The sequence below is a fragment of the Anser brachyrhynchus genome (genome assembly GCF_964034855.1).
Source record: "Anser brachyrhynchus genome assembly, chromosome: 2".
Lineage (NCBI taxonomy): Eukaryota > Metazoa > Chordata > Aves > Anseriformes > Anatidae > Anser > Anser brachyrhynchus.
Window position 1 is genome coordinate 112,929,430 of NC_137695.1, and position 15,778 is coordinate 112,945,207.

A 15,778-nucleotide genomic window follows, 5' to 3' on the forward strand; every position below is an offset into this window, starting at 1 on the left:
TGTATTATACACTGACACCTTTATTAAAATGCAGATTTTAATATATTTAATGTTTCTTTTGTATCCATTGTAAAATGATTTGCATATTATGTGAGCATCTGAAGAGTCAAAGGAAGGGAGAAAATATTACAGGAATGATTTAAAATTAATACAGTCAACCCACATGCCTAATATTTAATAAAAAAAATCCCTCTGCTTTGTCACAGTTTTTTTTTTTTCCCTTGAAGTTGATTTTGAACGCAGAAATCTTTTAAAGGCTATTACTGACAGAGACTTGGGTGTTATTCAAAATAATATGAAAAATTACAGGGGAGGAACAGGACAACAATATAAATAGCAATGTTTTCGCTAATAAAGTGCAACCAGATTTTTCCAATAACTATGCAATTCAGTTACTGAAAGCTGGCAGCTGGATCATTAAATGTTCAAAACTAACAAACTAACAGCCAGGATCAAGGAAAATGAGAAAGTTTCACAAGGGTCAGAAGTGAACAGCATTTTTTTTTTCTTTTCTAAGTTCAAGAGGTTGCCCACCACTTCTTCCTTTTTGCAAAAGCCTCAGCCAGCTGAACTTCCTTAGTCCAGCAGAACCTGTCCTGTGAGGTGATCACAGACAAAGCGACTTGAGAAAAAATGGAAACAGGAAAAATGATAAATGATTATGGTAAAAGCTGGACAATTTATGAGTAACAAGGAAAAGACAAAACAGGAATGCTAGCCAGATAATAAACTAAACTAGTTATCCATGATATTACCTCACCTCTAGACAGGGCAAGTCATAACTTTTTTTTACCAGGTGTGCTCTACAATTTTTACACCTTTTGTTTTAAGTGTAAACTATGTTGCTCCAATGATTACACTCATAAGAATGCTTGAAAGACCATTCTAAATCAAATAATCCTTTTATTCCTTTCCAGGGGCAAGGTTTTGTGCTTTTCTCCTTTTAAAATTAAAATTGATTACAGTAATAGCACAGAAAAAGACAGGATAAACCTTTTTGAAAAACACCTTTCTTAAGGTATTCTTGCAAAATAGTTTCTTTGCAACCTCAGCCTTCCCTCAAGAAATTTACTACACTAGCATAAAAGTTGGAGCTGGCCTATATTATATGAACAAATTCCAAGCCTGCTTTCTTTAAGGTAACAAGATTTTACTAGATGATCAACCTCTTGCTTATCCACAGGAAACAGATGAGGATTCATTCCTTTCCTGCATCGAGAAACTGATGACAACACCATCTCCCTATCAATGCCAGATGGCAACCATCGAACTCTGAGAAAACAACCAAACACTATTCCTGGATCCCTGCCCGTTGACACAATGCTTTTCAGCGTAAGTTGAACACTGCATGGCTTTTTATCCTCTTGTTTACCTCCTGAAGGGGGGGGAGTCACAAATTACACACACCTTTCTCACGCACGGACACCCACTCACACCAATGCCCCAGTACATACCTGCACTTACCTATGGATGAATCTACACTACTGATTTTCATTTAAATAAATAAATAAATAAAACCACAACCAAGCCCAAGCACTGTGTCTTTGAACTGAAAACAAAGTGTTTGTTTTTTTTTTTAGAAAAAAATAAATTAAAATCCTCTCCTCTGGCAAAAGTACTACCATCTACTAAAAGGCTTTGCAGTGTACTGAAGTGAAGTTGCTCATTGTCATACATACTAAATGATAGCAGACAGTTGAGTTTTCAAGTTGGTACATTAATGACTGCAATATTCATAGGAGACTTTTGATGTAAATCTGTGTACTGCCCTTTCAAATTGCGGGGTTTGACTCTTAAAATTGGAAATGATCAAAGCAGTGGTAAACCTACTCACAGAAAAAGATGTTACCTTTTATTACATTTTTAAACTTTATTTGAAATGAACATTTTTCAGCCAGGTCTCCAAAGTGGAAAGATGTTCTGTCCTTTAAAAATCAAATGTATTTCTGACATACAAACGCTGCCAGCAGATGAGCAGGAATTTATGTCAAAAAACTGAGCAAAGAAAAATAGTCTGCAACTGCCTAAGCACCATATTTTGTAACCAGATCTAGTATTAAAATGTATAGCCAATGCAGAAATGATATATTATTGTATAAATGTTTAGAGGAATATATACTAAGTGTTATGAATAGCGTACTATCACTGACACGGTAGTAAATCACTTTCTTTTTGTGGCCACTGCCTGCTTGGTTTTACCTATTATACAACTGCTCCCTTTGGCTTGTGAACCCCAGCGGGACATCGGGCTGGCGGCGGGGTCGGGATCAAGCACTGAGCGCGACCACAGGAGAAGCAAGGGGAGCCCCTTTTCCCCCATCCAATTCTCCTTGTTTGCTTGGGGTTCTCTCCTTTAGCTTTTGCACAAGGTAAAAAAAACCACAAACAAACAAACAAACAAACACTGGAGGGGGAATACAGCTACTACAGCACAAACCTGGTTCTTACTTTCCAACCAGCAAACACAAATGTTTCTGCATGTCACGCTGCTGTCGTTTTTTTTTGTTTTTTTTTTTAAATCAAAGCCCATAACAATTCTGCACAGTAATTTTCTTAGTGCAAAAAGGAAAAGAGCAAACCACTTAAAGGTCTAATCTAATGTCTTCTGGTTGTTTTTTTCGTTTTGTTTTGTTTTGTTTTGCAAATCTGCCCTTTCCGAGCTACCGGAGAACCTCTTCCTTCCCGTCAGGCTCGGGGAACCCCGCACAGGGCAGCGGGGAGAGGACAACAGGATCTTCCTGAGGCCGAGCATGACAGGGTAGCCTGCACACGGCAGCGGGGAGGACAACAGGATCTTCCTGAGGCCGAGCACAACGGGGCGGCCTGCATGGCTCTGCGGTTTCCCCCGGGGCACTGCATGGAGGGGGCCCAGCTGGCCGGCCGCCACGCTCTGGAATGGGGGCCTCAGCGCGCCATTGCACAAAGGGCTTCCGAAGCGGGGCCTGCAGGCCCCTGCTGCCACGGGAGATGTTTCGCTGCGGGCTGATTTTCCCTGTGCCGACTCCAGCCTGAGCGCTGGGAATGCTGCGTGGGATGGACTCACACCCGGTGAGCTCAGGGGTTGCCTAGGAATGGATCCGGGGACAGAAGTCGTGATGGAAACCCAGACTAAGGGTAGCTGCTGCTGATGCAGCAGGACCTGAACGGTGGCATTGCCCACCCTACCATCTCCCCATGCTTCCTCGTGAAGATGCAGAGCCACAAAACTAAGGTGCAACTGGTCATTTCCCAATGGCAGTCAGCAATCGCCACGTGCTGAGGCCATGCTACGAGTGTTGGCATCTGTTGAGCAGCTCTAGGCTCCCCAAGCCACCCCAGGGAGCTGGACTGAAGCTCCCCGCAGGTGAGCAGTGGGCTTGGGGTGCGGACCCCACTGCTGCCTGCCCAGGTGCACCTCACACAGACCCATTTTGTGCTGGAGGTGAAGTTTGACCCGTGGCTGGGATAAGACTTCAAATCCCTTTTTGCCAATCACTCCAATAGGAAATACAAACAGTTCGCTGCTACTCTGCATACATCCATGTGCATATAAATCTGCAGACACCTACCCACTGAGCTATGTCAACATTACAAATACTGATTTTAAATGTTATAACGAGTTGCTTTCAAACACTCAGGATGAAATTCAGATGCATGCATGCAAGTCCCCAGCAGTGGCACATGACTATCTGGGGCAGAAGAGGGTTCCAGGTATGTGACATAGTGTTTATGGGGGTTTAAAATATATTTTCTGTATTGACTTATTCTTTTTTCTTCTGTACTCACTAAGTGCTACTTACCGTAAATGCCTTTTCTGTGTTATGGCAAGTATTCTGAGTTTCAGTGTGATGCACTTAACATGTCCATGTAAATTTTTAATTTTTGGAACCAGTCACTTCACACTCGCTGACTCTAAGAAAGCTCTAGCACTCACAACCAAAAATCTTTGCTGGAAATCAGCTACAAGGCCTAAAAGTCTATTTAAAGATGCAAATGTGTGTGAATAGTTAGTGCAGATGTTTTTCTCCACCGACTGTACTTGCTGAGTTTCACCATTTCCATAAAGCACATTAAAACAAGTGTGTGAACACTCTGAGATGAAAGTACCAAGCACTCCTGAGACTTCCAGTGGAAAGTAGAGCTGCCTGACTTTTCTCCAAGCAGACAGGAATGCCCATGATTCAGCAGCCTGAGTAAATAAAAGAGGTCCTTATTTCCTAATTTTGCTGGCTGGCCACACTGCAGCAGTCTCTGTGTTGCTGCCAAAGGGGATGCAAAACTGGAACTACACCCAGCAGCTGAAGGACTGTCTTTGTTAGCCAGCCAGGCCTTCCTGACCATCTTCTGGCAGCAAAACTACCATATCCTGCAAGGAAGACCTCCATCTCAGGCTTGATAGTTCTCTAGTCTGTCTAATAGGACTAAACAACAGATTTTGCCTGGTCTGTGCTGGAGGAGGACAGCTGGAAACTCAGTTAGTAGCAGAGTAACACCTGTTCAGTCATATTTATGGGGGAAAGTGCTCACTAACAGAAAAGTGAAGTAATACCAGAAGGAGTTATCCCATGGAAGGGGGAGGGAAGAAGGGGGAGCATCAGAGCACAAAAGCACCTCTGTGGAGTTCGCGGCCAGCCACTCGTGTGCCAACCTCAGTAGTCGCGAAGTCTTAAAAGTGATCTTATCCCTGGTGCTGCTGACTGAATTAACAGTACCGCTTCAGAAAAATGTTATTTAGTCACCAGGAAGGTTTACGACATATGCACACTTTGGCTGGAATATGCTTCAGGGCACTTGCTTTATCATGCCTTATTTTTCTGTATGTTTTAAAAACAATTTTTGCTGCCACTAGACAAATGGCCACATTCCTAAAGAAACTATCAGCAAACCTTTATGCGCCACAACGTAGAACATTCCTCTGATAAAGAGAGTTTACAAATATGAAAAAAAAATAAATTAATATTCTCGGTATCCTATAAAAAGTAGCTTTCTGTTTTCCCTGTTTTGCTGCTCCTGTAACTGGGGCACAGAAAAGCTGGAGCGGTTTGCCTCGGGTTACAAATGTAATCTGTGCAACAGAGGAAACAGAACCCGTATCTCCTAGGTCTGAGCCATCCCTGCAAGAAAAATCCTTTCTCCCCCCCCTGAAACGCAGAGCTGGCAAAAAGCTTAAGCTGATGGACGCGACCAAGGAGAAAGCACAGCCGCTCAGCTGACAGACACCCTCGGGCGCCGGGTCCTGCTGACACCTTCTCGCCGTTTTGCCCAGCTGATGGCAATGGCAGACTGGTCACACTGCCATCCTGCTGGACCCATCTGAAGCACTGAGTAGCAAGGGACACGATTTATAACAATGGGTACGCAGGAGGGGAAGAGAGACTGAAAATGCCAAATCAAGTGTACCAAGCAGCAGAATGTAAATGCGTCTGAGACGTAATTTCACTTGCATATGGATGATGAATATGTATGCACATGTACTCATTGAACTGTTTTGTAGGTGTTATTTGTTGTACCACCACCAGCCAAAGACCTGTTCACATACCACTGCATGCACGTGTATACACACATATGCCCTCATACACACCACACATATGGAAAGGGATGGACAACATATACAAACTTACAGCCTCATCAGTTTACCAGGTGACGAGCTACAAGACAGCATTCAAACTGCAAGAAAGGAAAGGACTAAGAAGCAGGTAGGTAGGTCACTTAACTGGATGGATGACAGACCTCCACAGTTTTAAATCCTTGCATTTTTGTGTAGGTAATTGAGTGGAGTGGTTATTATATGTCATATAGTTTACTTGTAATGGCTGTTACAGGTTTTAGTGCTGGACACATTTTATATTATTACCGCCACTAATTGTCTGCAGGGCTACCTTGAAAATGAGATAAGGAATCTAATGGGAATATGCAGGTGTGAACAAATAGTAAATGAAGAGGTTAGATATTACTGAAATAAAACAATATAGTGCTGTGTGTGGAATATATCTAAATAACAAGAAGATCAAAGGACAGTGTTTAAGCATTAAGATTAGTGATGTCCTAACACATATGGCCCTAAAATAAATGATGGTTTTGAAGTTTTTAATGGAATTAGCAGATAGTACTCACCTTTAAAGTCATTTTAAATAATATATATGTTGTTACATAACATTCTCCATTTGTTTTCAATAGAAATAGACACAGTTTTGGAAAAACTGCAACTTTAATATAACCATCACATTTTTTTCACATCAGTGACCCCACATTAAACTCACTCATTTGTCTCATAACTTATTAAATGGCTTGAAAACTAATACTCTGTAATGGGCATTCAAAAGAGAAACGTGAACTTTAAAAATTATTTATAATTTACAGATGTTTTTAAAATCTATCAATATTTCAAAACTACTTTGGGAGCACCAATTAAATGCATTAACAGTTAGATTACTGGGGGAAAAACATACAGGGGTTCCTGATTAACCAAACCGAGACAGCCGATAGGGAAGTTTCCCCATTTTAAATTTCATAACCAGAAGAAAGGCAGCTCCTAGAAACAACAAATACAGCCCTTTAATACCTCATAGGAAAAAACCCGCTTGCTTTTATAAAATGCCTTTAATGCTTAGATAAGTAGTTAACATTCCCATATTGCTCTCCTAAGGTAACCTAAGTCTTCAGTTCCATTATGTCTTCTTCACAAGACATATTACTATTACGTATGTAGAGAGGAGCATAAATGTTTTCCTTGATTGTTGCTTAAAGTTCATTTGAACAGACGGAGCCCGATGAATTCCATCTTCTACAGCCGAATTAAAGGAAATGTAAGCAGTTCACATTCTGCTCCACCTTTCAAATCATACGCAAAAACCAATTTGCAACTAGAAGAAAACAGAGCAACCCTCGGTTTGTTTGAGGAAGCCAGTATTTTGCACCTCTCAAGGCAAAGAGAAAGAATAAGTAATTTTCCACAGTCCTGTACATATAACTAATGACAGTCACCATCCTCAAAGCTTATTATACTGCTTTACATAATTGGGAATCACATGTCACACAATTAATTTACAGGGGTTGTTTCGTTGTGACTATACAAGCACTAAGCGATTCAAATTAGCTCATTTGTCCACTGCTTAAATGTGACAAACACATTTACACCGTATTTCTTCCGCTCTTAAGTTGCCGTTGCTTTTAGGAGTTGTTTTTGTTTGTTTGTACAGTATGAGTCAGAGACCACCAGGCTTGCTCCATCTGAAGCTATGGTCAGAAAAAATCACCCTGAGAATAATTACGTTGAGAATCAAGATAATGGGAGAGCAAAAAAAAACCATTGAAACGTTCTAGCAAACTTGCACATAATAGCGGTCTCCTAAGAACCTGTACATTAACAACGTCGTGCACCAAAAGTAGTGTTTCAGTTAATCGCTTCTTTGGTAGAAAATAATCATTATAATTTGCGGTGCTGATAACAGGGTTTGTGCAGCTTATTAAGAAGAATGCATGACTAGGGGACGAGAGTTCGGGCTCCTCACCAGACGCCAGTAACTCCCCATTGCATTCATTCTGCTGTCAGTGGGTCGTGCTCACCCCAGACAGCACCACGATAGGACCAGAAACTCTCCCTCCAGTCTTCCCCTAAGAGCAGCTCCTTTCAAAAGCTGTGGGAGTGTACAGAAACCTCAGGGACAGCAGCCCCTGTACCACGGTCCTAGTCATAAAGGTATCTTTCCAGTGGCATACGGGTATTAACAGGAGTTGGCTGCTGCCTTCCTTCACAGGTTGCAATAGAAGGAGCTCGTCCAAAGTCAGCGAAGCGTACTTCTCTTTCTTCCCTTCCCCAAATCAAACGCTCTGGAGGCTCAGACCCTAAAAACTGACCGAGACCCCGCTTCAAAGCTGCCTTCCAAGTCCCCCGTCCCACCCAGCCCCCAGCCCCGCAGGGAGGAGGGCAGGCTGTCAAAACCTCTGTAGCTGGAGGCTCAGACAAAAGATGGAGCCCCTGAGCAGCATTTGCAGGCAGAAACCCGTGAGATGCCAAGCACCACCTTGGGTTCTCATTTGAATATTGCCCTTCTTTCCCTTAATCTAGAGTTTAATCATGAAGGCCTGCAGGGACTGCTGGGGGTGTACCTCACACTCAGCCGCCTTGCCTCTTTTCATCGCATGTGCCTGTCCCTCCCACCTGTGTCTCTATTTCAACCACCCCAATTCCTTGCTTCATTGCCTCGAGACCAGAAATCCACCAGCAAGATGCATTTTGGATGGGGGCTAAACTAGGACAAAGAAAAGAATGAAGGCAACGAGTGGGAAACAAAAACAAAGGAATAGACGGTGGGGAGAAAGAAAGGGGTAAATAAGTGCCTCCGAAAGAAACCCGGGGAAAGATATCGCAAAGCCTTTTACAGGAAATGGAAAGCAAAACGGAACGAGGAGTAAGTGAAAGCCATGCAGTCAGTTAACGCTTTCGAAAACATATCAGCGCTATTTTACAGTGTGCTAGGATTAAATACAGTAAATAAACACAGCGCTGCTTATTTCTTCAAATGACAGAGACGTGGTGGCGGTCTTATTTACACAGGTGAAAATTCCTGGACCTGGATCTGCAAAGGGACTTAGGTGTCTCCAGGAGCCTAAGAAGCAAAGAAAGCAGGATTCATGGGGCCCCGGGGGGAACCGGGAAAAGGTCTGCAACCTCGCAGCTTGGGCACTCAGCTGGGAGAGGGGAGGACTGGGCTCTTTATACATTAAAGCGTCGCTGGATGAAAACAAAAATAAACCTAAGCACAAGGTCCAGACTGCAAGAACCCCTGGACTAACTGAGTGTCCTTCGCAGTAGGTGAACAGTCCCTTCTCAGATGTGCTCCTCCCAGCCCTATGAATACAGCACTCTTTGCTCCAGCAAGCCCGGCTTCCATGGGAAGAGACCCCTGCAGATCCAAGGACCTTCTGCTTAGAGGCAGGAAATGTGGCTTTGAATCCCCTCGGGATGCTGAGGGAATGAATCTAGGCCTTGTGCCATTCAGCACTCGAACTACCTGGCCCCCCAGGGAAAAGGGAATGCAACACTTTCTGCTCTAAGTGCCCGATGTGCCCTGGGCTGCGTACGATGTCCTCTGTACTGCAGGCTGATTAAAGGGGATGGGTACCCAGATGCTCACGCTACGGTAGTTTGCAGAGATTGCCAAACCACAGATACCTGAGAAACTTTAAATGAAAAAAAAGAGGTACCTACCACACCAGGGTGAACCCAGAGAGGTACGTTTTGGATAATCATTTCTATTTAGCTTCTTATAGTTCACCTAACATCACATTTTAGGCTCCCTCTTTTTAGATCTGACTGTTAGTGCAGATGTGCTGCACATCTGTTAAAAGCGATGTCCCCGAGCAAAGATAACCTTGGCTTTTACACTAAGTCAGTGCTCAGAATGGCACACAAATGCTTACGGCCACGTTTATGCAGCACAGTCACCTTGGGGCAGGATGTCTCTGGTGCCTTCTCACTGTAGTCAAAAAGCAGTGTAAGGCAATACAGCCCCTTCTCACCATGGGATAGGTACAGGTAGGTGTGTGCGTGGCTTACCCCGATTTACAGGTGCTCCAGCCTTTATGTGGGACATACTGATTTTCCCCATTCATCAGAATGGTCACAAGACCAAATGCTACTATAAAACATCACCTGTATACTTCACACCTACCACGTGCCTTGCAGGTCACTAGCCCACGTATGTGGAATTTTGCAAAGTAACAGTTGCATTTAAAATATATTTGCTCCATTCAGCTCTTTAATGTGAATACAGACTTATTTAGGTGATGTATTTATAAAACAGATGGGGAGATTCTTTGCAAAAGGCAGCGTTCTCCTTCTCCTCCGCATCTGTATAATTTCCATTCACCAAAGCCTGCTGAAGCTCGTGATTAACTGTCTGAAATAGAGGCCTCTCCAGAAATAAAGAGATCTCTGCTTTGTTAAAGCCTATATCTAAAACAACCCTTTGTAGCTTCCTCGGCGTAGAAAGGAAGCCCGGTGTGAAATACAGTAAATTAAGCCTTCTGCTGTCAGGGCTGGAAATAAGAGTAGAGCAGAATAGAGGCTGGATTTGAAATGATTTTTTTTTTTTCTATTGGCTTCATTTACATCCTGTCTAAGGTCTTCTGAGCAGCTCAAGGTGTCTTATCTCTGGCTACCAGGGGGTATTTTGCAGTCAAAGCAGTTAACGTACTTTCTCCCTCTCTCTTTTTTAAGGCCATCTTATCTTATCAGACAGATCTCTCCAGGCTGAGGAGAACCCATACTTATCAGTAGCTGTACACTATATTGACAGCTCAGTGCTGCTAGGGACAAATGAAAGCTTAGGGTAAAGAAAGATCAGTTAACCTGTTCCACGCTCAGTTTAGACTAATCTTTTGGTTTGTCTAACTTCAGGTAACATTGTCTGATGTTGCTCTGTTTACTTGGACAACAGAGGCACACAATCCCAGCTTCAGTTGCTAAATCTGGTGCAGAGGTGCAGCACACAAGCAGCCACCGTAATAATCCCCAAGGCAGTCTGCCTGTTGACTTGTCGACCTCCACCGACTCCTTCTCCAGGTGACCTTAGGGGCACTGACTGCTCTGGGAGCATCTGAGTGTTGCTGGGATTGCACAGCAAAGTAGAAGCTGTGGGCTGCACAGGCTCACTGTTCATAAACCAGCCTTCCCCCAGAGCAAGGGGAAACATGCATGCCAAGGGCCAGGAAAGGAAAGTAATCCCCATACCGTATAAATGGGAGCAATGAGGCTGAAGGTGAGCCTGAAGAGCATCCTGAAAGCTTGTTTTGGGATCAGAAGGTAAGGTACAGAAGCTGGTATCTCCAGGTAACCCAAACCAGCCTTCTCACCACGAGCAAAAATGTAAATGGCAAGATCCCTCTTGTCCTTTGCTAGGTGTCAAGAGCAGTGAACCAGGTCTCAAAAGTTGTAGTTGCTGCCACTGACAAGCCATTCACCAAAATTTCATGTGAAAAAACATGTAATTGAACATTAAGCCTTGTGCTGCTCCTGCTTTGTACTTTTTCATGCTTATTTTTCCTCTCTCCCCTTTGTGTCCAAACACTTCATGAGCACTTTTGTATTAGTGATAACCCTAGACTTTCCCTGCAGAGAAGGTTTGCTATTAATTGTCCATTATCTTGGTGTGTCAGCACAAAAGAGAGGGGAAGAAATTCTCATCCAAATGGTTTCACCTCCCTCTCTTGAGAGTGATGCCCTTGTCAGGGCATTAAAGACATGAAAACCTGCCACTTATCAGAATTGTGTTTGAATCGAACTACTGTCCTTGAAAACAGTAGACACCAGATACCATCAAAATAAGCCACATTGGGCAGATCTTGTTCTGCTGTGACTCGGGCAACCTTTATACAGCTTGTATATACATTTGTGATTGTATATGATCGCTGGCACCATAGATGAGGCTTAAAATAAAAAAAGTTTGTTCTTTTTCGTTTTATAAAACAGTAAGCATATTACAAATAGCAGTTGCCAGAATGAAGAAAAGTTGGCCAGCATCTATGTTAAATCTCTAGACACCGTATTAAAATTTCGGATAGTAGTATGTGCAGATTTTTTGAAAAGAGATTGTCGGAGAAGGAGTAAGATACATACAACATTTTTTTAAGAAACACTTTGGAAGATTTCAACAGTTTAAATAAGCCTGAGGACACACTTGAATGTAAACTCATTGCCGAACCAAATCGTAAAATTTTTTAATTACTTCACACCACCAATTCTTAACAAAACATAATTCAAGCCTATTAAAATGCTGAATTTGCTTGCTAGAATGAAACAGTATTTCAAAGAGGTCTTCAGTAATTCTATTACTGTGTTCAGAGACAACAACAACAACAAAAAAAACAACTTCAGTGTCATCCACAACTGCAGAGTTGTATCTGCTCTTTTGGGCAACCTGTAGTTGCTTTTCACAATTTTAAATCACAACGAGGAGGGAAAAAAAAAAAAGAAAAAGAAGTTACGCTTTGCTTTTAACAAGTAAACAAGTGTACAAATTAATTCAGAGAGCTGTAATTTTGAAAATTTTCTATGTTTAATGTGCACTGCAGTTAAACTACTTTTTCTGTACAAATTAATTTACTGCATCAGTGATCGATGTTTATGTTTAGGCAATTTTATTTCTCAGTATGGTAAAATTAGACCTAATAGTTGCAACCTGTTATGTCCAATCTGTCACTGAAATTCAAATTGCCTTTTTCCTATTATTCAAGGAGCAATTTGGAGGAATTAAAGCCATCTAAAACCAGAAGACAAACAATTCTCTGTAAGGACTCAATAGCCTGTGTCATCAACCTGCTCCAGAAAGCAGTGGTCTTTCCGAGGCAGAAACATTTCCTTGGCTTCTGAAAGTTCCCCCTCTGCTGAGCCACAAAAGACACCGACATTTGAAGAGAGCCGAGCCTTCCACCCCTTAGAGGGACTGTAAAGCCAGGGCGTGTTCTGAGCCAGTGGAAAGACCGTCAACTGCTAACAAAAAGACCCTTCCCTGTATTACTCAATTGTTGATGCTCACAAGTTTTCAATTAGCCATCCTTGTATCTACAAAAAATAGATTTTGTTCTTCATCTGGGACAAGTTAGTTACTGTCATCTTGTTCTTGTCAGTGAAGCACTCAGCTGCCACAGACTATTATTATTTATCACTTGCAGAACTGAAGCACACTGGCCGAACTTTGTTTACTACCCTCTGCTTCATTCTTCCTCGCTTCCATGGGACAGCTGCGCTGTACACCCCAGGTTATTCACACCAATCACCTGAAACTTCTTGAGGTCTCAAAGACCCTTACCCCATCTTCCCGTGTGCCTTAAATGTATTGATTGCAGTTTAATTTTTGTATGGGGTGTTGTCTGCTGTCTCTGTACTGGATTTAAACATTTTACACTTAAAAGCCTAACAGCAACCGGCCTCACAATTAAGAAACAGATACTGACTGTTCCTTTTTTTCTCTCACTTTTACCTTTATTTTCCTCTGCGTGTTTTTGTGTGGGAAGCAGAGATTCATTTTTCTCACACACAGAAAATGAGAAGTTACGTTCTGAATACTAGCCTGCATAAAAGTATTTGGTCTTATCAGAGATGGATGAAAAAGCAACAGTGAGGTGAGAGATAATGTTGGGTTTGAGGAGCTTTTGCATTTTTTCCAGTCATTGTGCTTTACACTCCATCTTTTCTCACTTTTAAAATTCCAAGTAGGCTCATTTCTTTGCAAGATTGCTCAGATCATCAAGCTGATTAATAATTTTGCTACTAAGCTGTACTGATTAATGTGGATTAGTCGAGTGATTAATAATTTTATTGTTTTGCAGGACCAAGCTGCCCTAAATGTCTTGGGCTTTGATAATATTTTACAACTGAAACTTCCTCAGATGGATGATATGTAACTTCCTGGATTCCCAATGCTCAGCACAGTGGCATGACCTTACCCCTGGGTTCACTCCTCTGTTTTAGTGCCCATAAACCATTTTTAGATGACAATATTGGAACTCAGACCCTCGCTTCTTGCACCGCACTTCACTGCTACTTCCTCTTCCTCCTGTTTGTTTGTTTCATTCCCCTGGTCGACGTTATCAGACTTATCTCAGCGTGAGGTAAAGCACGTCTTTTTGCTGATTCCTAGGCAGTTTCTAGAACAAAGACCTGAACTTTTGTTGGTCCCTCGGTAGCCTGCATAACGCAAATAGCAACATAATCTACATGGCTTCATATGTGTATGTAATAGTTAAATCCTTCGATGCGGGATGGATAACAGACACTGTACTCCTAACATTCGACGGTAGAAGTAGAGGCCATTGTATTCCACGATTACATTTACACACTTCCTCCTGAAGTGGCCAATGAACCAAATCACTATTTATTATCTATTGTACAAGATTTCCTGACTGTGCGCATGTTTTGACTTCTGTTTTGCTGATACTGGACTTCACAGTACCGTCAGTCTCCAGAGGAGCATATAAAAGCATGATCTATTCCTAAGACTGAACAGCGGGCTCTGTGTTGGGCAACGCACTGCCCGTTCGGCTGCACTTTCCTACTAATTACAGTGGAAGTTTTCTTTTAAAGAAAACACGGCATTGCAAACGGCATGGCATCAGCTTACTTTCTAATTGGAGCTTGCTTTCTAATTCTCCAAGTACTAAGTTTCACCGTAAACACACTCTTCTATATTTGGATACGGGATTTAACCCTCTTAGACAAAATAAGACTTGACACGATTATATATTTATTTGATCTTTTCTAAAGCAAGCCAAGCAGCATAAAGAGCCAAATGCAAAACAGTAAAAGTGGAAAGCAAAATCTAATAGCATGTTACAATATGCTATACACACAGAATTCAAAAGGGACCTGCCAGCCCCAAAAGACTCAATTCCTGACTAGTTAGAGGAAAGAGAAAAACAAAAGGGTAGCAGATGCAAAAACAAAGGTAGGGAGCCCATAAAACAGTCATGGATAGGCCAACTGAAATAAACAGGGCTTGCAGCTTGCCTTAAAGGCAGCCAGCAAGGGGCTCTGGCAGGGAGCTCCACAACGGAGGACAAGAAAGACTCGCCTTCGGCCTGCGCCTGACTCAGCCGAGGGAGAAAAAGCCGACTGTACGGCCAACTGCGAGCAACTGCCAGGCAGGGACATGGAGTGTGAGGCTCTTACCCAAGAACTGGAGGATTAAAATTTGAACAGCTATATGCATTGGGCTCTATTTTTTTTCATATATCAGCTTTCCATCCCAAAGAGGCTGCGGATCAATTTCAAGGGAAACAATTAGGAGCACATTACAGTAGTCTAGCCCAGATGACTGCAGTATGGGCTACGTCCAAGATAAATAAGCAAACTGTTCACATAAGCTGGAAATTCTTCACTGGGATGTGGAACTAGGGCCCTTCTTGCTGGGGAAGGATCATTATGAAGTTGGTCAATAATACTCTTGACTTGTACCCTGTACTAGCCTGAAAATGTGTCTCTGCATCCAAGACAGCTTCCTGTCTTCTTTATTTCGTGACCATTAAGTCGTCAGCCTCTCAACGAACGCCATCTAAGAGTTCTTCCCTGTTTTCCTCAGTCTTGCATGTGTTGTGCTACAACCAGTTTCACCCCTCTAAAGCATGTCTACTTTCAACATGCGTTACGTGCCTGCAAATATACTGCAGACCTCCTGTCAGCCAGCACAGCTCATAGCAGACCAAATAAAAATATCATATGTTGTGCAATGGAACTGCAACCTGTAGCTCCCCTGGTCCCTCATGTCCCACATAAGGACTGAGAAGGAGATACAATGGAAGACTCCCTTGTGGAAAAAAGCAAATGCTCATCTTGGAATAAGGTATCACCCATTTGACAAGATGGTATAATAATTTAAACACTGTAAGACAAATGCCAGATTTGGGGCACTCCCCTGGGCTCCTGAGTCACGGGACAGGAGCCTTCACCTCCAACATGGACACAGTGGCAGCTTGAGGAGCTACGAGCTGGGGAGCGAAGGGTGCACTAGGAGCATCCTGACCATCACGAGGAGCCAGTAACAGCTGTTCCTGCAGAGCTATAGTCTCAACACAGGGTCACTTCAAAAAATTGGTAATCCAGGCAGAATCATGCTGTGGACTGGATCTGGCTTGCAGGACATTTTTTGGACCACTCTGTATCGACTCCAAAGCAAAAGCTCTGGCTTTTACCATAGAAGAAAAAAAAAGAAAAAGCCTATTTTTATGGCTTTCGTGTCATGGGCATAAACCCATGGGCATAAACCCAACCAAAACAATCTGAAATGCAATCAAGACAATT

The 15,778-nt window shown here is 42.6% G+C and overlaps 1 protein-coding gene across 13 annotated transcripts in view; it reads right to left on the reverse strand.

The window, feature by feature from the left end:
- ZNF521 (zinc finger protein 521) overlaps positions 1 to 15,778 on the reverse strand; it is a 231,720-nt gene that overhangs the window by 138,475 nt on the left and 77,467 nt on the right. The window lies entirely within an intron of this gene.